General features: G+C 37.0%; 1 protein-coding gene and 1 long non-coding RNA gene across 9 annotated transcripts in view; both read left to right on the top strand.

Annotated features, from left to right (window-relative positions):
* The window catches only part of LOC129059088 (uncharacterized), a 31,326-nt gene extending 17,834 nt beyond the window's left edge, over window positions 1–13,492 (top strand). Inside the window, exon 2 of the long non-coding RNA XR_008524784.2 lies at window positions 349–13,492. This is a non-coding gene — a long non-coding RNA (uncharacterized LOC129059088). The remainder of the gene's footprint in view (window positions 1–348) is intronic.
* RNF150 (ring finger protein 150) overlaps window positions 1–23,930 on the top strand; it is a 270,744-nt gene that overhangs the window by 94,052 nt on the left and 152,762 nt on the right. The window lies entirely within an intron of this gene.

Below are 23,930 nucleotides of genomic sequence, written 5' to 3'. Positions count from 1 at the left end.
TTAATATTTATTCTCTTTTTTGGCTGTGAAGCTTCAATTGCATGACACTAAATATATATACGCCTCATCATTATTGTGTGGACTTAGACTCACAAGCTTAGGAAGGAGCTGAATGGGTACAAGGACATAGCCTTCAGCAGGGTTATTAATGAAGGCCACTGCCTTGTTATCTCGTGTTCTGATAACACATTTCCTGAAGTGATAGTGTCCTTGCATGGGGTTTAGATTTAGTTTACCACTTGGGGCACAGGATCTCATACATTTATTCCCCATTGATATTAAATGCATAATTAACTTCTGTTGTGTCCTCTTCTCCATTTTTCAACTAAGTCATAGCATTCTTTTTAGGGTAAACTGTAATGAGGACCCTGCATGCCTGATGTTGAAGGCTGTGAAGGTGAATCCGGTAGCGCCAGCAGAAAGGAGCACTTATTTGGAGGCTTTTTCATTCTGGCTCACACCAGCAGGACTCGTAACATATGAACAAATGTAACTTCATGCATTCCTCAGACCCAGAAGGAACAACCTAATTTTAAGTAAACACTTCAGTATGTCCCTTGATTCTTCAGTCAGCTTTGGAAGGAAGAATGCCTAATGACTTTGAAGTCTTTAAAACTCATTGGAGCTATGGCTTTTTGAGTTAAATTGTAGAGAGTTTGTAAAGGGAAAGATACTGTAATTATACAAGTATACCTATTTTTGCTTTATTGCACTTTGCAAATATTGCATTTTTTACAAATTGGAGGTTTGTGGCAACCTTACATCAAGCATGTCTGTCAGTGCCATTTTTCCAACAACATTTGCTCTCTGTGTGTCTCTGTCACATTTTGGTAATTCTCAAAATACATAAAACTTTTTCATTATTATATCTGTTTTGGTGATCTGAGTTCAGTGATCTTGGATGTTACTATTGTAATTGTTTGGGGGTGCTGCAAACCATGCCTTATATATAAGATGGTGAACTTAATTGGTAAATGTTGTGTCTTCTGACTGCTCTATTGACTAGCCATTTCCCTCTCTCTCCCTCTCCTTGGGCCTGCCTGTTCCTTGAGACTCAAAAATATTAAAATTAGGCCGATTAATAACCCTACCGTGGCCTCTAAGTGTTCAAGTAAAAGGAAAAGTCACATGTCTCTCACTTTAAATCAAAAGCAGGAAATGATTAAGCTTAGTGAAGTCAAAAGCTGAAATGGGCTGAAAGCTAGGCCTCTTAAACCAAACAGTTTACCAAGTTGTGAATGCAAGGGGAAAGTTCTTCAGAGAAATTAAAAGTGCTACTCGAGTGAACAAATGAATGATAAGAAAGCAAAACACCATTTTTGCTGATATGGAGAAAGTTTGAGTGGTCTAGGTAGAAGATTAAACCAGCTACAACATTCCCTTAAGCCAAAGCCTAATCCAGAGCAAGACCCTAATTCTCTTCAATGGTAGGAAGGCTGAGAGAGGTGAAGAAGCTGCAAAAGAGAAGTTTGAAGCTAGCAGAGGCTAGTTCATGATGTTTAAAGAAAGACACAATCTCCAAAACATAAAAATGCAAGGTGAAGCAGCAGGTGCTGATGAAGAAGCCACAACAAGTTTTCAGAAGATCCAGCTAGGATAATTGAAGGGGGCTTCACTAAACAATAGATTTTAAATGCAGATGAAACACCCTTACACTGGAAGAAAGTGCCATCTAGGACCTTCATAGCTAGAGAAGAGAAGTCAGTGCCTGGCTTCAAAGATTGAAAGGACAGGCTGACTCCATTTTTAGGGGCTAATGCAGCTGGTGACTTTAAAATGAAGCCAGTGCTCATTTAGCATTCTGAAGATCCTAGCCCCCTTATGAATTGTGTTAAATTTCTGCATGTGATTTATTCATGGAAAAACAAAGCCTGGGTGATGGTGTATCTGTTTACAGCATGGTTTACTGAATATTTTAAGCCCACTGTTGAGACCTACCATTCAGAAAAAAAGACTTCTTTCAAAATATGATTGCTCATTGACAATGTGCCTGGTTATCCAAAAGCTCTGATGGAGATGGGGAGGGAGATAAATGTTGTTTTCATGCTTGCTAACACAGTATCTATTCTGTAGCCAGTGGATCAAGGAGTAATTTCAGTTTCCAAGTCTTCTTACTTAAGAAATACATTTTTTAAGGTATCGCTGCCCAGTGATTCCTCTGATGGATCTGGGTGAAGTCAACTGAAAAACTTCTGGAAAGGATTCACCATCCTAAAAGGCACTAAGACTATTTGTGATTTATGGGGGGAGGTTAAAATATCAATATTTACAGGAGTTTGGAAGAAGTTGATTCCAATACTCACGGGTGACTTTGAGGGGTTCAAGACTTCAGTGGAGGAAGTCACTGCAGACGTGGAAATAGCAAGAGGACTAGAATTATAAGTGGAGTCTAAAGATGTAACTGAATTGGTACAATCTCCTGATAAAACTTTAATGGATGAGGAGTTGCTTCTTTTGAATGTGTAAAGAAAGTGGTTTCTTGAAATGGAAACTGCTCCTGGTGAAGATAATGTGAACATTGTTGAAATGACAACAAAAGATTTAGAGTGTTACATTAACTTACTTAATAAAGCAGCGGAAAGATTTGAGAGGATTAACTCCAATTTTGAAAGAAGTTCTGCTATGGAGAAAATGCTGTCAAACAGCATCACATGCTACAGAGAAATCTTTGGTGAAAGGAAGAATCAATTGATGCAGCAAACTTCACTGTTGCCTTATTTTGAGAAGTTGCCACAGCTCCCAACCTTCAGTAACCACCACCCTGATCAGTCAGCAGCCCTCAACATCAAGGCAAGACCCTCCATTGGCAAAAAGATGATGACTCATTGAAGACTCAGATGATTGTAAGCATTTTTAACAGTAAAGTATTTTTAATTAAGGTATGTACATTGCTTTTTTAGACATTATGTTATTGTACACTTAATAGACCTCAGTATAGTTTAAACATACATTTTATATGCAGTGGGAAACCAAAAAATTTGTGTGACTTGCTTTATTGCGATATTTGCCTTATTACAGTGGCGTAGAACTGAATCCACAGTATCTCTGAGGTATGTCTGTACCTTAAAGGCCTGTGTTGCCTTAAGGTTTTCTTTGATCAGATGAAAACCAACTAGCACTGTTCTTGGGGGTCCAGAAGATTCTTTTTTTTCCACAGAGTTTTATTTAGATATAATGAACAAATAAATGTTGTATGAATTTATTATATATAATGTGATGTTTTGGTATACCATTTGTGAAATGATTACCACAGCCACAAAGGTAACATACTCATCACCTCACTTAGTAGTTACCTTTGTGTATGTATGTACATGCGAGTATGGTGACAAATTTAAGGTCTATACTCTTAGCAGATTTCAAGTACACAATACAGTATTAACTATAATCACCATGCTGTGCATTAGATCACCAGAACTTACTCCTTCTATCTAACTGAAACTTTGTACCCTTTGACCAGCATAATCCCATTGCCCTCAAGTTCCCTAGTCTCTGGCCACCATCATTCTACTCTCTGCTTCCATGAGTTCTACCTCTTTTAGATTCTACATATAAATGAAGTCATGCGATATTTGTCCTTCTGTGCCTGTTTTACTTAGTGTTATGTCTTCCAGGTTAATGTATGTTGTCACAAATGACACAATTTCTTTCTTTTTTAAGGCTGAATATTTCACTGTGTGTATGTGTGTGTGTGTATATATATGTTTATATATGTGTATATATATGTGTGTATATATGTATATACATATATACACATACTACATCTTTTTCCATTCATCCGTCAGTGGATACTTAGGTTAATTTTATATCTTGACTATTGTGAATAATACTACAGGGAACATGGGGGTGCTCATCTCTTCTATTTCATTTCCTCTGCATATGTATCAAAGGGGATTGCTAGATCATAGTTTTAATTTTTTAAGGAACTTTGTACCATTTTCCATAATGGCTGTACTAATTTACATTTCCACCAACATTGTACAAGGGTTCTCCCTTTCTCCACATCATTACCAAAACTTATCTTTCATTTTTTTTTATAATCACCATTCTAACAGGTGTGAAATATTATCTCATTATGGTTTTAATTTGCATTTCTCTGATTATTCGTGATATTGAGCATTTTTATATGCATGTTGGCCATTTGCATATCTGCCTTTGTGAAATACCTATTAAAGTCTTTTGCCCATTTTTTAATTGAGTAATTTGGTTTTTTCCTGTTGAATTGTTTGAGTTCCTCATATATTTTGGATATTAACTCTTTATCAGATGTATAGTTTGCAAATATTTTCTTTCATTCCATAGGTTGTCTCTTCACTCTGTTGTTTCTTTTGCTGTACAGAAGCTTTTTACTTTAATTCAATTCCGTTTGTGTATTTTTGCTTTTGTTGCTTGTGCTTTCTAGCTCTTAACCAAAAAAATGTTTGCCCAGACCAATGTCATGAAGTTTTCCCCATGTTTTCTTCTACTAGTTTAATAGTTTCACGTCTGAAACTGTTCAAAATCCCTTTTGAATTGATTTTTGTATATAGTGTGAGATAAGGGTCTAGTTTCATTCTTCTGCTTGTGGATATTCAGTTTTCCCAGCATCATTATCGAAGAGACTATCCTTTTTCTATTGTATGTTCTTGGCATCTTTGGCAAAGATCAATTGCCTGTAAATGTGTGGATTTAATTATGAGTTGGAGCTACAGGGTTCTAATGGAGTTTTCATAACTGTAGTGGTTTCTTAGACTGGCCAGTAGGATTGTTTGCCAATAGGATTGTTTTTTAAAAATATTTTTAAAATTTTAAATTGCACTCAAAAAGCATATAACATAAAATTTATCATCTTAACCATTGTAAGTGTACATTTTAATAGTGTGAAGTATATTGACGTTGTTGTGCAACAGATTTTTAGAGCTTTTTTATCTTGCAAAACAGAAACTCTATACCCATTAAACAATTCTCTCCGTTTGCTCCTCTCCCCTATCACCTGGCAACCCCCATTCTGATTCTGTTTCTATAAATTTGACTACTTTAGATACCTCATTTAAGTGGAACCATACCATATTTGTCTTTTTGTGACTATCATATTTAGTATAATCTGAAGATACATCCATATTGTAACACTTGACAATCATGTGTTACATCTGATTTTCTTCATTTTTAAGGCTGTGGAATAGTCCTTTATATGTGTAAACCACATTTTATCCAATTCATCTGTGAATGGACACGTAGGTAAATTTCATATCTTGGCTATTGTGACTCCGGCTGCAGTGAACATGGATTTGCAAATATCTCTTCCAGACTCTGCATTCAGTACTTTGGGGTATATACCCAGAAGTGGGGTGATTCCTGGAGCATATGATAATTTTCAATCTCTTGGGAACTGTCAAACTGTTTTCCATAATGGCTGTACAATTTATATTTCCATCAACAGTGCACATGTTTTTAATTTTATATTCTCACCAACATTTGTTATTTTCTGGGTTTTTGTTTTGATAGCCATTATAATGGGTATGAGATGATATCTCATAGTTTTGGTTTGCATTTCTCTAGTGATTACTGATACTGGGCTTTTTTTTTAGATGGAGTCTCACTCTGTCACCCAGGCTGGAGTGCAGTGGTGTGATCTTGGCTCACTGCAAGCTCTGCCTCCCAGGTTCCCACCATTCTCGTGCCTCAGCCTCCCAAGTAGCTGGGACTACAGGCACCCGCCACCACACCCGGCTAATTTTTTGTATTTTTAGTAGAGACGGGGTTTCGCCGGGTTAGCCAGGATGGTCTCGGTCTCCTGACCTAGTGATCCACCTGCCTCGGCCTCCCAAAGTACTGAGATTACAGGCGTGAGCCACCACGCCTGGCCAGGCATCTCTTTATGTGCATGTTTGTGTTTCATCTTTGGAGAAATGTCTATTTAAGTCATTTGCCCATTTTGTAGTTATTTGTTTTTTATTGTTGAATTGTAGGAGTTCTTTATATATTCTGGATAGTAATCCCTTATCCAATATATGATTTGCAAATATTTTCTCACATTCCATAGGTTGTCTTTTCACTCTGTTGACCAACAGGACTGTTTTTGACATTTGATTCCATAATTTGTAAAGGAATTCCCTTTGGCTGCTCTGCTGAGGCATAGCCAGTCATTCCTTCTGCCCAAATTAGCATTGACTTTGAGGTCCAGTTGTGTGTTATGGTTATCCCATTCCCAAAAACCAATAACAATAGTAAGGGCAATGCTTTCAACTTGTTTGTACACTAAAGTTTAAATAAGAAACATATCTTACTGTTAACTGTACTAGTATATAAAGTACACTCTGATTTAAGTTCTTCATAAGCTGAACAAGAGTTGAAGAGGGGAGAGCTACAGAACGACTGTTTGACCTTATGTCTCATATGCCAAATCCTGAGTTTGTGAAGGAGAATGTCTGGTTTCCCATGATTCTTGAAAAAAATATAAGGTATACCAGCAGGGACCATCTGGAAGTTGCTTGGAATTGAATTGTGATGGGGCCTGTTTCTATACATTATCAATGAAATGATATACCAAGTAACCAGTATAGAACCTAAGGAAAGTACTTGCTTATTTTCTAGGAAATATGTGCAATCTGTAGTTTTAACAGAACCCTTCATCTCCGGGCATATCAATGTATTCACAAGTTATATATAGTTAACTTCTTCATTAAAATGCAGCCAAATCTTGGGTGACTGTGAGAATAGCTGTAAAAATATCTAGGCCACCCATTCTTAGAATCAAGTGTTATTTTACTGAGAAAACAAATAGTTTTTAATGATTATAGCATATCTTAATAAGTTATGTTGGTTTTGGTGAATATAGATATGAGTTTTGATTGTTAATTTCTGAATCTTTTCTGTATTAATGTTATTGTATCAAAGAAAGCTCAATAAATAATTGGGCTTTTAGTATGGGGTTCTACTCTCAAGTTTTTAAAAAAAATTTATTTTCACTGTTGGAAAACATGAAATAAAGTGAGATGTCAGAATCACCTTTGGAAATATCATAGAGTTTTAAATTTAAGAAGCACTCCATTTTTATCATAATCCTAGCACCAACGCTAACATTCAGAGCCTCAAATACTCAACAGTTCTTGCTTGAAAATAAATTGCAAAGTCATAATCAGTATTTAATTTTAAAGAAGAATATTAAAGAACATGATATATACTACATTGATGCTTTCTTTTCTTTGTTTTTCAGTGTTCTCTACTGACAGTAAAATTCATACTCCATTTGTCTAAGAGGCATAAAGCTGGAATTTACTGAGAGCACTGCCTATAATGATTATGGCAAAATTCCAAATTTTTCCAGTAGGGAACAGGTTTTTATTCTTTTTTAAACTGTCAAGCTGTTGGCAAAAGCAAGCACTCTAGTTAAATGACTAAGCAAATGGTTTATGAGATATGCTCCAGTCCTTAAGAAGGATCCATATGAAAAAGCTGGCTAAGTGACTGAACGCCATTTGTGGCCATGCATATCAAAGATTAATCACCTAGGATTCTGACTAATTTTAGCCACTATTTCTTAATGAATGCCAAATGTGAACCCATCAACCATTTTGCACATGACATCAGTAACATTTGAATGGAGCAGTTGTCTAATGCTCTATGCAGTAATATGATTAATTCCACAGAGGGGTTGTTTAGTTCCAGCTTGTCCCAACACTGTGTATGTAGTATGCGAAGTGACATTTCAACAGAATTTCCATCAGTAGCAGAGTATTCTCAGCCCTGAAATCCATCATCTGCTATATCCTAGCTTTAAGTTCCTGTCAGATTTTCTCTGCACTAGATATACATCTTGATCCAGCAGGATTGCAAAAAAAAAAAAAAAAAAAAAATTCCAAGCTCATTAACTATCTAATGATCTTTAAGAACACTAGGGCAGGGAAGATTGAAAATCAATGTTAAATCCAAATGTCCTTGAATAAGAGACTGGCTTAATAAATTAGATTATATTCATACAATCCAGGGCTACTCTGTGCCATTCAGTCATTGAGGGGCTAAGTCTTATATAGGCCTCTCCTTCCTTATTCCATAGCTTCTGAGGTTGCTCTAGGTGTAAACACTCAGCTGGAAGACAGGAAAAGAGAGGGAAGATGCAACATGAGAGATTTTTATGGGCCAGAATGGGAAGTGGCACATACTCCTCTGACCAGGATTTAGTCACATGGCTATATATAATTGCAAGAGAGGTTGGGAAATGTTGTCTGTGTGCCAAGAGGAGTAAGCAGTTTTAGACACCAGCTACAAGTACCTGCTACAGAGGTGATAGGAGCTTGGCAGAGGAAGAACAATAGCAGGACTGAGGCTTTTCACTGTGTAGATTTGTGTATCTGTGTATAATTTGAACAATGTGAATATATAACCTATTCAAAAAACAAAATATATTTTTTCAGATAAAAGTCATTGTTTATATAACACTTAGAACCTATATCCTAAATCATGCATTCCAGGAAATTTTGTCATGTATCGTAACTTATGAACATACTCTATTCCTTTTGAAGCAAGAAGATTCCAGAATCAGAGATACTTCTCCATGACCTGGATTCACTGCATTCCGGGGACCTTTTTCCTTCTTCAGTTGTCTGTGACTCCTCTCCTTGAAGTTGCAGACCCACTGAAGAAGAATGATTGCATTGTCAGCCGACAAGAGCTGAGTTGGCTGTGCCTGTATTTAACTGGGAGAAAGCATCGACCAGGCCCCTAGAGAAGTCGCTGTAAGGAAACCCTCTTCAGTCTGGTTTAGCGAGTGGTAGCCCTAACACCTCATAGCTTCATGTGGCCACATCTGAAGCCAAGAGGCATTACTCCTCACTCCCCCTGCTGAGGTATCTTCAGAGCTTACTTACTATGTTGCTTACTATTGAAAGATCCCAACTTCTTAGCCTAACAGACAAGCCTCTGGTCTGACATTTGCCTGTGTTTTCAACTTTACATCTTGCCATTTCCTTTGATTTTTCCCTATGACTGAAACCAGAGTTTCTCAAACTGATGTTCTACTGCCTATTTTTCAGGAAGGCATTAACAGGTATGTTGTAGACAAAAAGTACTAAATGAGCAAATACATTTGTGAAACATTATACTACATACCATATTACCCCTGAGAGTATATGTGTGTTGAAGGGTCTAAGAAACTCTGCAGCTTAGATGCTTGTTTAAGTTTGTTCATCCTAGTATTTACCTCACTCAACTGAAAGCAGAAAAAATGCTTTGCACACCCCACCTAAATTCCTTGGCCACACCAATATGCAGAACTTCAGGCTGGGAGCCCCTGGGTGATCCAGTGCAGTCGCCACTAGCCATAAGAAACTATTAGACACTTAACTTGTGCCTCACATTATATTTGTGTTCAATAGCACTGCTATAAGATTCGTTGTTAATCCTTGCCTGAAGGTTCTATGCAGAATAAATCCTTCTCTCCAATATATACTCATTTTTCTTTTCTCAATGTGTCTTTTCTCATTGTATCATAAATATTTCTCCTTAATCTATTCATTCTGGGGATTCCTGTGTCTTGTACAGTACCTGACATGTAATGTTATCCTTGGATTTACTTTGTCCCCTTGTCTACATAGACACGTAAAAGCACCATAGACTAGATGACTTGAATAACAATTTATTTCTTGCAGTTCTGAAGTCTGGAGAGTCTAAGATCAAGATGTCAGACAATTTAGTTCTTGGTGAGGTCCCTCTTCCTTGCTTGCAGACACAGCTTTCTTTTTGTGTACTCATATGGCAGACAGAGAGGAAGCAAGCTCTCTCTTTTCTTAGGAGGACGCTAATCCAGTTCATGAGGGCTCCACTCTCGTGACCTAATCATTGTTGAAAGGCCCTACCTCCAAATATCATCACATTGGAAATTCAGGTTTCAACATAAAAATTTTTAGATGACACAAACATTCAGTCTGTAGTACCCCTCTTTCCTATCTTCATGCTTTAAAGATAAAAAGATTTTCAATGTTTCATTTGACCCTTAAAATTTTAACTTACATATCTGACCCTTAAGTATAATGCTAATAAACATCCTATTCTGAGAAGAAATTTAGAATGCTTTAACTCTAGTCCTCTTTCTCCTATGCTATTTTTTCTTGGTCTACTTTTTATGTATCTTCCAAGTAAGTGTTATTATTATACCTGTTTTAAATAAATTTATTTCTGTGTAAACTCAGATTTACCAATTTCTTCCCCATTCTCATTTTTCATTTTTTTTTTCTGCATTCAGCTTTTTTCTTTCTAAATATCTTTGAGTACTTTTTTAAGCAAGGGTCTTACAATAGAAAACACTGCAAATGTTTGACTGAAAATGCTCTTATTTCAACATAATTCTTAAATGATAGTTTATCTAGTTATGGGATTACACACCATTTACCTCCTGCTCGGTAATCTTCTCTTCAAATTTGATTTAGGTAACTATTTAGTCTAGTTATTGAGGTTATTTAATTGAATAACTGATTGAATGACTGTATTCATCAAGTACAATTTGGTTATTTGTTTTCATCTGTCTGGTATTTGTTCTTTTCTTGTGTTTTTGGTATTTCCTTTTACGACTTTAATATTTTAGGTGTACTTATTTTATAGGCTCTATGATACTTCTGTAATCAGAGTTTCTTGAAGAGTTCTAATCCTACTATTTATTTGCTTTATCAGCTATGTAAAAATAAAATTTCAGGACCTTCCAAATTTATTATGCCAAAGAAAAAGTTAATCCCTGAAACTTGATTCACAACATACAACTATTTTTCTTCTCTGGTGCATGACTTTTTTCTTTTGACTTTTGCATTGAGATGTTATACATTAACCAGACTCCCTATTCTTGATTCAGACCTAGAGTAAAAGACATGGAGATAGAGATTCTTGTAACTGTTACCTCTTTAGAATAGAATGTTAAACACCCTCCTTAGAGTGTAATTAATAGTAGCCAATCAAATCTTACATCTTTATGTTAGCCTTTGTATGGAAAATGTTGTACTTCTGTTCAGCATCTCCGTTTTGCCTGTATAAATGATCCTTATTTTATCCCATACCGGGAGCACTGATCACCATTCTTTGCTGTAGCTCTGCTCACCGGATTGCCACCCTCACACTTTTCACTTGAATAAACTCTCTTTTGGATTCTGACCCTTTTGATTATTTAGGTTGATAACTTATTCTTGCTCAGAATACATTGTTTTCTCATTTTGTTTTTAATTTTGTATTATGAGTTCATGTTTTGTGTTTAACCAGTGATAATTTGATGTGCCTTGAGATAAAGGTATATCCCCCTGAGATGTTTGTGCTTGCTTCTGCTTTCTGGGAGTTACTAGAACACATGTGTGTTTACATGTTTAATTAAATTTCTAACATGTTAGTGCAAATTGGAACTCAAACCTCAGTGGAGAGAGACCCATAGATAGGAATTTTAAGAAGAGATTTTTAAATCTCTTCTTAAGACAGCCTTCTTAAGCTAAGACAGTCACCCTTATCCTTGTCTTCCATGATAGAAGGAGAATTTTTTCCTGATTCAGTATTTCACTGTGGTAACACTATTCTGTAGTCCCATTGCTAGAGACAGATCTGAACTCCAGCTTAAATCTTGAGTATCTGACAAGCTGTATTTCTTAAAATGTGAAAACCAAGCTTCTCAGTTGCCTAGGACCAACCCATTGGCAGCTCAGGCAACAGCACCTCCAACCTCATTCAGTTTTTAGTTTCCTCTTTAGGTTGGCTCTGGAAATTTTCTTTATGTTCCTATAATCCTAACAATGCATTTCAAAGAATATTTGTTACATTTTAGCAATAATTTCTTAGGGTTTCATTAGAAGAGTATTGCAAGCTAATTATCTTGCCATATTGCTATAAACTGAGGTTTAATACATGTTAAATGAATGAATGAATGTATGGATGAAGCATAAGAACATTTTGTCAGAGAGAAGAGAGTAAACAAATAAAGAAGGTAGGAAAGCACCATGAAGTTTGTTATTGTTCAGTTTGTCCAGAGACATGCTGTCCAACATGGTAGCCACTAGCTGTATCTAGCTGTTGAGCACTTGAAATGTGGATGATGCATTGAAAGTATAAAATACAAGCTAGAGTTTGAAGACAGTATAAAAAGAGAATGTAAACTGTCTCAGTAATTTTTATGAATTATCTATTGATATAATATTTTGCATATATTAGGTAAAATAAGATATAAAAAAATTAATTTCGGCCAGGTGCGGAGACTCACGCCTGTAATCCCAGCACTTTGGGAGTCTGAGGTGGACGGATCACTTGAAGTCAGGAGTTCAAGACCAGCCTGGCCAACATATAGTGAAACCCATAACTACTAAAAAAAAATATATGAAAAGTAGTTGGGTGTGGTGGCGCACGCCTGTAGTCTCAGCTACTTGGGAAGCCGAGGCAGGAGAATTGCTTGAACCCAGGAGGCAGAGATTGCAGAGAGCCGAGATCACGCAACTGCACTCCAGCCTGGGTGACAGAACAAGACTCCATCACTCAAACATCATCATCATCATAATTTCACCAGTTTCTTTTTTATGTGGCTACTAGAAAATTTTAAATTTTATTTGTCACACACATATTTTTATTGGTCAGTGCTAGAGTGCATTGTAGATGCACAACAAATACTGATTAAATAGGCTAATAAAGGAAGGCACTTAGTACACTCACATTTTCTCTCATTATTTCTAAACTTGGTGTATAATTATGAATTTCACAAGATCTACAAACACTTCTCATTCTGTATCTACTAAGGATCAGATTCTTACACTTATGGGGGTATAAGGTGAAAAAATAGAATTTAGCTCACTGCAGTGTGGCAAATTTAGATGGAAAGTAGTTGGGGGAAATGAGTTTAGCTGAATGCTTTTGACAATTACTTGAGTAAAGCAACATCATCAATAATACTTTTCCAGAAAATTTTTGTGACACTTTGTTTGGTAATATAGAAAAGTTTGGACGTGACATATATGCACTTAAAGAGATTTCAAAAATGTAATAAAAATACTTTCTCAACTTGATGGTAGTTTTTCTCCAACATTTTAGCCAATCTACTTTCCTAAATGAGCTTCCATTCATTCGTCATTTAGATATACAGAATGAAAAAGAAGGTGTTAGAATGAGGAAAATGCCATATGCTCAAAGTATTTGTTTTATACTGGAGTTTTTAACTTGCTTGGTCACTGAATGGTATTTTGCCTTTGGGTTGAGAAATGAGCTGTAACTGGCAAAGTTAGCCAACCAAATAAAAAGTTTTCAAAGGCATCACCTTACTCCAATCTGTACAAAGCCATTAAGCCAATAATGTGACATTTTCAAGGGTTCTTTTGCATATTTTGCCTTTGTCACTCTATACATTCCACAACAGCCTCTCAACAAAGTCCATATGTTCTTTTTCTAAGTGAGGCGGGGTTAGAGGGGGGATAAAAATCATGAAAGAGGAACATAAGCTGACAGATCCAAGGCTTCCAAAGAGCTGTTATTCCACCAGCCTGCAGGAAAAAAAAAAAAAAAAAAACAACCCAGTGCAAAGAGATTATAAGACTTGGTTCACGTTGTGTACCAGCTGACTGTCCCCAGAGACCATTTTTGCTTGTGTAAAGAGGCCTTTCTTTCCTGTCACCCCTTATTCTCTTAAATTGGCACCAATGTCTTTGCACATTTGCTGGGCCTCCAATTGCTACGGCCACAGCAACTGCTGTCCCAGCATCTGCTCCAACGACGCACGGAGCATGAGTTGCAGTGCTGATTCTCCTATGTACATTGGTTGCAGGGGCAAGCAAGCTGTGTGGATTAGCTAAATGCTCATGTTTTCCCTTTTGATTTCTGCACACTGCCACAAAAGTTTATTTGATTCACTGTTTCTCACATGTGTGGAGTATTGAGGCATCAGGGACAGAGGGGCTTTGGCATGGGGCATGACGGATAGCCTGATTCCCACATGTTGGGCTTCTACCTGTAACAATGGGACACATCTGTTTCCCCAAGGGCCTGTGTTGGGGAGACAGGCATACAGACCAAATGATTAAAGCATTTGGAAATAGAAAGCACAGCTAACTTTGAAGTGGAATTGTCTATAACTTGTGTCAGATGTCCTCCTGATTCAATCCATATGTTTAGTGTTCCAGTTTGCAGGCACGAGATTACCCATATACCTTCATTGTTAGCCAAGGGAACAAAATGTCTAAACAGCTAAGTGGAGGGGCACGTTGAGTGATTATGCCCCTTTTCCTCTGTTACCTTCTGACCCCTTAGATTTCTAATGTCATTCAGTAAGTGTTTGTGAGCAGATAGCAATACTTTGCTGGAGAACAAAGCCAGACTACAGGGATGAGAAAGTGTTTTTTTCTGTAAGGTACAACTGACAAAGATTCTCTCCTTGACCAAACTCAACTCTACTCAGGCTCCCCTGAGCTCCTTTGCAACTAAGTCTAGATTTTTTTATTTCTATGATCATCTCTGCATTGTCCTATTTTTAGCAAGAATCCTGTTACGTTGGCTTAGCCAGAATCCCCTGCTTGATATCTAATTGGGTTCCTCAGCCTCTACCATCCCCGGCTGATATCTGATCACCCTGGCCTGCTTTTAGCAAGGATCCTATTAGGTGATTTTATCCAGAATCCCACCTTACCCCTGATGTTTTCTCTTAGTAATTTTCCATCTGCTGACCTCCAGTTAGCTCCTTGGCTATAAGTTCTTACATTCCCATGTGTGTTTGGAATGAGCCCAGTTCTATTCTGAGGTCTCCTTTCTTCTATTGCAGTAGTCCTGAATAAAATCTGTTTTTACCACTTTATGTTGTTTTTAACAGCTCTGGTTCTCCTTCACACAGCCTAACCACAGTGTTTATTTATTTTCACGTCCAATGCAATGGGTCTAGTTAGCCAGGATCTCATCCTCAACCCTCTATGGATTTTACTCAATAATCTAACCAAATGAAACAACTTAGATCAAGAAGAGGTTCTGAAATAAACACATCATGAAATGGCACATGGTCTAGCGTCAGCCTGACTGTAATTGGCAGACTGAGCTGAGGAAATAGGAATTGTATGGTTGGCCATACTTTATAGGGTTTGTCATGTTTTCCTGACTGTTTAGAAAGATCTTGATGAAGATGCCCATAGCTTTTTTTTAGGTCCTCTAGGCAGTAGGAAAGGGACAATAAATAGGACAAACAAAAGAACAGTGTTTTTTAGAGCCAGAACACTTAGGAAGGTACCTCTGGGAGAATTCAAAGAATTCCCTGGACAGAACCAGCTCTGTGGACACACAGCTTGGCTAGCAGAGATTAAGTTGGATTCTAGCACCCGTTTGCTCCTCAGCCTGGTGCTCTTGTGCAGGTTATACCACCTTTACCTTAGTTTAGAATGTGGAGTTGCCTTAGCTTAGAATGTGGAGTTGCATCACATTTGCATGTGTGCATGTGTGTAAATTACCCAAATGAAACTCTTATTGGGGAAGAGGAATAAGAGAAAAATATCTTTTAATATTTCCGCTGACCGAACATTCAGTGAAAGTACACCATAGGCAATGGAGCAGTCAAGCTAAAACAGTTAGAGAAACCTACAAAATGTATGTATTTTTCTTGAAGTTGACCAATAAAACAAAGTACAATGAAAAAAAAAATCAAACCAAAAAAAAAACTCCCTTGGCTAAAGAACTGAGAAGAGAGTGCTGTGTGGATGGGCAAGCTGAATACATGAGACTGTAGAGAAACACTATCTAAGAGTTAATAGAGGTGATCCAATTTTTCAAGCAACTGGTACAGTAGACACAAACAAGACGTTTGTATTGTACTTCATGAAGGATTCAAGGAGTGTACTGGGTAATTTTGATTTAGAAGCTGAATTAGATCCTCACCAAAAAATGCTAAACTATAATGTTTATGTGTTTAAAGCTGCCTTCTCTGTCAATTTGAGAGGTCCATCAGAGGACGCAAAAAATAACCCTGCTGCCAGAAACATCTGTAACTTAAATACCTGTTGTTCTGAAAACCATTTGAATTGGTTAACATTAAAGGCACATAAAAGAGATATTTGCTCTTACCAGACTTGGAAATGTGGAAAGGTTTTCATATGCATTTCCAGATGGCAGATATTTAAATCTCAGTTTAGTTCTTAAACATATGCTGAGAATTGGGTGGTGGGGGGTGGGAGAGGTGATGGTAATAATGAAAGTTTAGCACATACTTCTAATCCTGAAAACAGTTCAATTAAGAAGTCATTTCAAACACTATGTCTGGTTCTGGGATTTTCTAGTTCTGATTATTTTCCCCATCTAATAAGAATTAAATATAGTCTTTTAGTCAAAGACTCTTAAAAAGAATGACAGTGATACTTTAAAAAATATTTTTTCATACCTGGAAAAAATAGTTTTAAATCAATTCCATAGAATTAGAAAGGTATCAGACACAAATACCTAAAATTATTTTCTTGATGAATATAAGGTATTTTATACTTGACTTGGATCTTTTTATTCTAGAGCTTAATTTTATTTACATTCTGTGATTCAAGAGTATGTGTCTTTTCATAAACAAGATTAAAATGTTAATGTAGTCTATACAGAGCAAGTAATTATGTTTCAGGAAATTCTGAGCTCATTTTATTCATTGCCATGCATTTCTTTTAACATTCTTTTGTGTAAAGTTCTTTATATATGTATATTTCTTTGCAGTAAGTTTGCCTTCAAAGAATTTTTCTGTAACTCTACAGATAAATAGGAGGAGAATAAACCCCAGCAATGTTTATAATTAGGACAACCCTAGGAAAAAACCTGTGTAATATTTCAGTGAATTTACTGATCTCCCCTCCTTATTTCTTTGAATCAAAAAATAAGGTCCTGTAGTTTTAGTGGTAATTTTACCTCCCTGCTTTTTATTTTTGGTTTATGTATGATCATAACTGCAGAATGCTAGGAAAGTGATTTGTGGCATTTTGTAAATTCCCCCAAATCCTTTTGTGACTACACTGGCAAGCAATGGACAGCTGGGGAACCTTTCTGAGCACTCTCATCCTCTGGGCCTCCTGGATCTGGATGGAAGCTCTGTGCTGAAATCAGTCAGTGAAAGTAAAGGTGACAGGAAAGGGCCTGCATGGCAGATGACTTAGAATCACAGGCAAGGCCTATAAGGCTAGGGGTATTACTGTGACTGTTTATGATATAGACAAATTTACAGGGACTAGAGGGAGGTATAACCATCCAGGCTGAATGGCTTCAAGTGCCACAGTGAGGCATTTGGGCTTTTTTCAGTAAGAAAGAAAGAAACACTGTGGGTTTTACAAGTAGGGATGTGATGGTATTGTCTATTTAGACACTGTATAGTGTAGTTGAGGGCATCAAGTTAAGAGGGGTTCTTATAGACCAGGAGAAGTGTATCTGATTAGGAGAGTGTGGTGAGAGTTCATGCAAAGAACAAGAAGTCTTTCTGAACCACACTGGTGGCAGTGGACATGAAAGGGTGAATTCAAAACACAAAATATTAGGACTGACAACCTAGAGGGGTAAGAGAGATGTTTAAAGAACTTGAGTCGTTGCTCTTCCACCTCCATGCTATGTGGCCTTGGATGAGCCCTTTGAGCCTGCTTTCTATTAATAGTTAGGAAATTATAATACATGCATCAAATGATAGTATATTTTAATTCTTTTAAGCCCCTAACTGTTATACAGATGTTTATTATGGGATGTGAGGTTTATAGAGGACTTAAGAGTCTAAAACCTTCGCACAGATGTTTACAGCAGCTTTATTCATAATTGCCAAAACTTGGAGGCAACAATGATGTCCTTCAGCAGGTGAATGGATAAATAAATTGTGATAAATATAACCAAGGGAATATTTTTCAGCACTAACAAGAAATAAGCTATCAAGCCACAAAAAGGGATGGAGGGACCTTAAATGCATATTGCTAAGTGAAAGAAAGCAATATGAAAAGATTACATACAATATGATTCCAACTATATAACATTCTAGAAAAGGCAAACTATGGAGAGGGTAAAAAGATCAGTGGTTGCAAGTGTTTAGAGAGAAGAAAGGATGGATAAATAGAGGGCAAAGGATCTTAGGACGCTGAAACTCTTCCATATGATAAATGGTAAATATATGTCATTATACAATTGTGAAAGCCTGTAAAATGTACACCAGAAGTGAACCCAAATGTAAACTATGGACTTCGGTTGATAATGATGTGCCAGTGTAGGCTCATTGATTGTAGCAAATGTACCACATTGATATGGGATGTTGATGATGGAAGAGGCTGTGTGTGTGAAAGTGGGAAGAGTGTGTAAGGGGGAGTATGTGGGAACTCTCTCTTTCCTTCTCAGTTTTTCTGTGAACCCAAAACTGCTCTAAAAAATAAATCATATTAATTTAAAAGATGTCTAAGGTGATCTCAAATCTTAAGCCTGTGACTAAAATAATAGTGGTACCTTTCACAGAAGTAGGAGTTTAGGAAAAGCAGCTGGTTTTTGAGAAAGTTGACAAATTCCACGTGAGGTATTTTAAGGCTGAGGGGCTTGAATAACAATCAGGTGGAGATGTCGAGCAAGCAATTGGAAATAAAGAACTAGATCATAATATAGTTGACTTTCTTCTGGTACCTTATAGTTTTCCAAAAAGGGTAGCACCTGTTCACGTGTTTTACAGAGTAGAGAGGATTCACACATGGAGTAAAGGGATTGACTAAATGATTTCTAAGATTTCCTTCAATTGTGAGATTTTGTGACCTCCAGGTAAAGGTTGGATTTGGGGTAGAAATGGAAGATTCATTTCAAGGTAACTGTTGAGGCATTGACAGTGGAGAGGATTTCCAGAGGGAGCGAAACTGGGCCGAAAGAAGAATCTGGACGGACCCCTTAATGTAATTAATGGGTGGAAGAGGAGATTTAGGGGGGCAGTTAGAGAGGAGAGGAGAACCAAGGCAGCCAGGGACAGAAAAGCAAAGGCAAAGAGAGTTTCAGGCAGAAGTAGATTGTCAGCCAACTACAGAGATATTAAGCAGAATGAAAATTGAGAAATGTCCAGATGATTTGGAAATTAGGTTATGTTTTTGATACAGGGCAGGTTCCTGGCTTCACTCAGGAAGGAATTCAAGAGCGAGCCAGTTGTAGAGGAAAACAGCTTTATTGAGGTGGTGACAATAGTTACAGCTCTGTGACTGCTCCCGCAGAGCAGGACTACTCCATATAGGCAGTGTGCTGAGAGCAGCAGCTCAGGAGCAGGTCTGCAGTCATATTTATACCCGCTTTTAATGACATGCTAATTAAAAGATGGGTGATTCACAATTCGCCAGAAAATGGACTGGTAGCTTCCAGGTGTTGCTACCAGTCCATGGCAATGGTAAACTGTCTTGGTGCCAGTGGGTGTGTCTTATGGAGAGGTGCTTTCCATGCCTCTTCCCAGTTTCGGTCAGTCTTCATTCTGGTCCAGAGTCCAGTCCTGTCTGCCTCCTACCTGATTTTCACCTTTGAGAAATCTGTTGTTTTCAATGGTGAGAGCAGGAAACACAGCGTTAAGGGCTGAGTAAACAGCAGGTGTTGTCAGAGAAGGACGCAGTAGAAAGAAATGGACTAAAGGGATAAGAAGGTCATTTGAAGGTGGTTTTACAATGGGGAAAGATTGAAAACAGAAGAAACCAGTGGAGAGGTCACATAACAACATTGGAAGCAAGGAGAGTGGAATTTAGAATTCAGGACGTGGAGAGTGACATCAGCAATATGGCAGAATAGGAGTTCCTTGGTTTCACACCTCTCATCCCCCAAAATGTAACTAGCAATGATCCACAGGCAAAATATACTATCCTGAATATCCCAGAACTCTGGAGTGAGGCTGAGATACTTCCTTGGACTGCACAATAACCAAGAAAAACCACAATTGAACAGTAAGGAAACAGTTCTTTGACCACGTCATCCTTCTAATATACTAGCCAGAGCAATTAGGTAAGAGAAAGAAGTAAAATGCATCCTAATAGGAAAAGAAGAAGGAAAATTGTCTCTATTTGCTGATGACATGATCTTATATGTAGAAAACCCTAAAGACTCCATGAAAAATTGTTAGGACTGATAAATGAATTCAGTAAAATTACAGGACACAAAATCAGCACCCAAAAATCAGCATCATTTCTATATACTAACAGCAAACTATCTGAAAAAGAAATTAAGAAAATAATCCCATTTACAATAGCAAAAAAATTAAATACATAGGTATAAATTTAACCAAGAAAATAAAATACCTGTTTTCTGAAAACTATAAAACACTGATGAAATAAATTGAAGAAAACACAAATAAATGGAAAGATATCCTGTGTTTATAGATTGGAAGAATAAATGTTGAACAGGTGTTCATACTACCCAAAGCAATCTACAGATTCAATGTAGTGCCTCTTAAAATTCCAATGTCATTTTTCACAGGAATGAAAAAAAAATCCTTAAATTCATATGGAATCATAAACGATACCAAATAGCCAAAACAGCCTTGAGCAAAATGAAAAAGTCTGGAAGCATCATGCCCCCTGATTTAAAAACATCATGAAGCAATTATAATCAAACTGCATGATACTAGCATAAAAGCAGACACATCAATCAATAGGAGAGGACAGAAAACCAAGAAATAAACCCACACCTTTATAGTCACCTTATTTATGACAAAGGTGAGGAACACAAAATAGGGAAAGGACAATCTCTTCAATAAATGGTGTTGAGAATACCAGAATCGACACGCAGGAATGAAAATCGACGCTTATCTTACGCCATGTCAAAAAAATCAGCTAAAAACAGATTAAGAACTTAAATATAAAACCTGAAACTATAAAATACTAGAAAAAAAAACAGGGGGAAAAGCTCATGACATTGGTTTAGGCAGTGATTTTTGGATATGATCCTGAAAGCACAGGCAACAAAGGCAAAATTAGACCAGTGGGATGGCATCAAACTGGAAAGCTTCTGGACAGGAAACAGTTAACAAAGGAACAACCTACAGAATGGCAGAAAATATTTACAAACTGTACATCTGATAAGGGGCTAATATCCAGAAGATATAAGGAATTCAAACAACTCAATAGCAAGAAAACAACCTGATTTTAAAATGGGCAAAGGACCTGAATAGACATTTCTCAAAAGAAGAGTTGCAAGTGTGGCCAATTGGTACCTGAAAAATGCTCAGTTTCATTGATCACTAGGAAAATGCAAATTAAAACTGCAATGAGGTATTACCTCACACCGGTTAAAATTGCTTTTATCAAAAAGATGAAAGATAATGTGTTGGAGAGAATCTGGAGAAAAAGAACTTTTACACATTATTGGTGGGAATGTAAATTATTACAGCCATTATGGAAAGCGGTATGGAGGTTCCTCAAAAAACTATAACTGTAACCACTATGTGACTGGGTAACCCCACTTACAGGTATATATCCAGAGGAACGGAAATAAGTATGTGGAAGGAATATCTGCACTCCTGTGTTCATCGCAGCCTTATTCACAAATAGCCAAGATATGAAAACAATCTAAGTGTCCACCAACTGTTGAATGGATAAAGAAAATATTGTATATATGTACATAATGGCATACTTTTCAGCATTAAAGGGGGAGTAGGAATCCTGTTACTTGCAACAATGTAGATTAATCCAGAGAACATGATGCTAAGTGAAATAAGCCAGGCACAGAAAGACAGATACCATATGATCTTACTTATATGTGGAATCTGATAAAGTTGAACTCATAGGAAGAGGGAATAAAACAATGGTTACCAGTGACTGGCTGGGGGCTCAGCGGGGGGAGGGAATGGGGAGTTGTTGATCAAAGGGTACAAAGGTTTAGTTAGACATAAGGAATGGGTTTTGAGATGTATTGCACAGCACGGTGACTATAGTCAATAATGATGTATTATATATTCTAAAATAACAGTAAGTTTCAGATGTTTCATCACAAAAAAAGATAAGTAAGCAAGTTAATGGATATGTTAAATAGCTTGATTTAATCGTGCCACATTGTCTCCATCTATCAGAACTTCACGTTATATCCTGTAAGTGTATATTACTATAATTTGTCAATCAAAATCAGTATTAATGATAATTTTTTGAATAATTCAGCATGCTTTTCTCTAGACTGAGGATTGAGGAGAGGTTGCATTGGAAAAAAAGAAAAACTTCCTCAGAGACTGGAGTGAAGAAAGAGCAAATATTTGAAGATACAGAGAAATTTTGTGTAAAGAGGATAGCGTAGAAGACTTAGAAGAGCCACTCTTTGGAATGCAGTTTGGTGTGAACTCAAAAGAACTTTCAACACTGGGTCTGTGACCTTGGGCAAGTTATTTAACTTATAGATACCTCAGTTTCCTCATTTGTAAATGAGATTCCCTCTTTTAAAAACTTTCTATTTTGAGGGCTTTCAAACATACAACATATATAGAAAGAACAATACCTCTTATCCCCATAATACAGCTTCAGAAATTATCAAAATACCATCATTGTATCATGTATCCACCACATACTTTTGTGGGGTAGAACAGTAGTGGAGTATTTTACTGTCCATCCGAGCCATCACATAATCTCACCTGTCAACATATCAATATGGATCTCTGGCTAGAAAGGACAATTTCAAAAAGATACAACCACCATGACATAATCACATTTAACAACTTTTTGTAAAAAACATGCTTTAGTATCCTCCAACACTTCGTGTCTTCTGGACAACTCATATTCCATTTTCCCTATTTGTCTCCAAGATGTCTTTTTATAGGCAGTTTGTTTTCAGTCAAGATTCAGAGAAGGGCCAGTGGTTGCATTTGGTTTTCTAGGACTGATGAAAATTAGGGAACATGAATACAACTAGCCCAGGTCTGCCACTTCACAGGCACTCAATTAATATTACTTCCACTCAAGATTTGGCTCTCTGTTTGTCTGTTATTGGTGTATAAGAATGCTTGTGATTTTTGTACATTGATTTCTCCCATTCACAATTGCTTCAAAGAGAATACAATACCTAGGAATCCAACTTACAAGGGATGTGAAGGACCTCTTCAAGGAGAACTACAAACCACTGCTCAATGAAATAAAAGAGGATACAAACAAATGGAAGAACATTCCATGCTCAGGGGTAGGAAGAATCAATATCATGAAAATGGCCATACTGCCCAAGGCAATTTATAGATTCAATGCCATCTCCATCAAGCTACCAATGATTTTCTTCACAGAATTGGAAAAAACTACTTTAAAGTTCATATGGAAACAAAAAAGAGCCTGCATCGCCAAGTCAATCCTAAGCCAAAAGAACAAAGCTGGAGGCATCACGCTACCTGACTTCAAACTATACTACAAGGCTACAGTAACCAAAACAGCATGGTACTGGTACCAAAACAGAGATATAGATCAATGGAACAGAACAGAGCCATCAGAAATAATGCTGCATATCTACAACCATCTGATCTTTGACAAACTTGAGGAAAAAAAGCAATGGGGAAAGGATTCCCTATTTAATAAATGGTGCTGGGAAAACTGGCTAGCCATATGTAGAAAGCTGAAACTGGATCCCTTCCTTACACCTTATACAAAAATTAATCCAAGATGGATTAAAGACTTACATGTTAGACCTAAAACCATAAAAACCCTAGAAGAAAACCTAGGCAATACCATTCAGGACATAGGCATGGGCAAGGACTTCATGTCTAAAACACCAAAAGCAATGGCAACAAAAGCCAAAATTGACAAATGGGATCTAATTAAACTAAAGAGCTTCTGCACAGCAAAAGAAACTACCATCAGAGTGAACAGGCAACCTACAAAATGGGAGAAAATTTTTGCAACCTACTCATCTGACAAAGAGCTAATATCCGGACTCTACAATGAACTCAAACAAATTTACAAGAAAAAAACAACCCCATCAAAAAGCGGGCAAAGGATATGAACAGACATTTCTCAAAAGAAGACATTTATGCAGCCAAAAAACACATGAAAAAATGCTCATCATCACTG

The sequence above is a fragment of the Pongo abelii genome, chromosome 3 (assembly GCF_028885655.2).
Source record: "Pongo abelii isolate AG06213 chromosome 3, NHGRI_mPonAbe1-v2.0_pri, whole genome shotgun sequence".
NCBI classification, from domain to species: Eukaryota; Metazoa; Chordata; class Mammalia; order Primates; family Hominidae; genus Pongo; species Pongo abelii.
The sequence above is the reverse complement of the archived record's forward strand: the minus strand, read 5'-3'. Positions and strand labels throughout refer to the sequence as shown.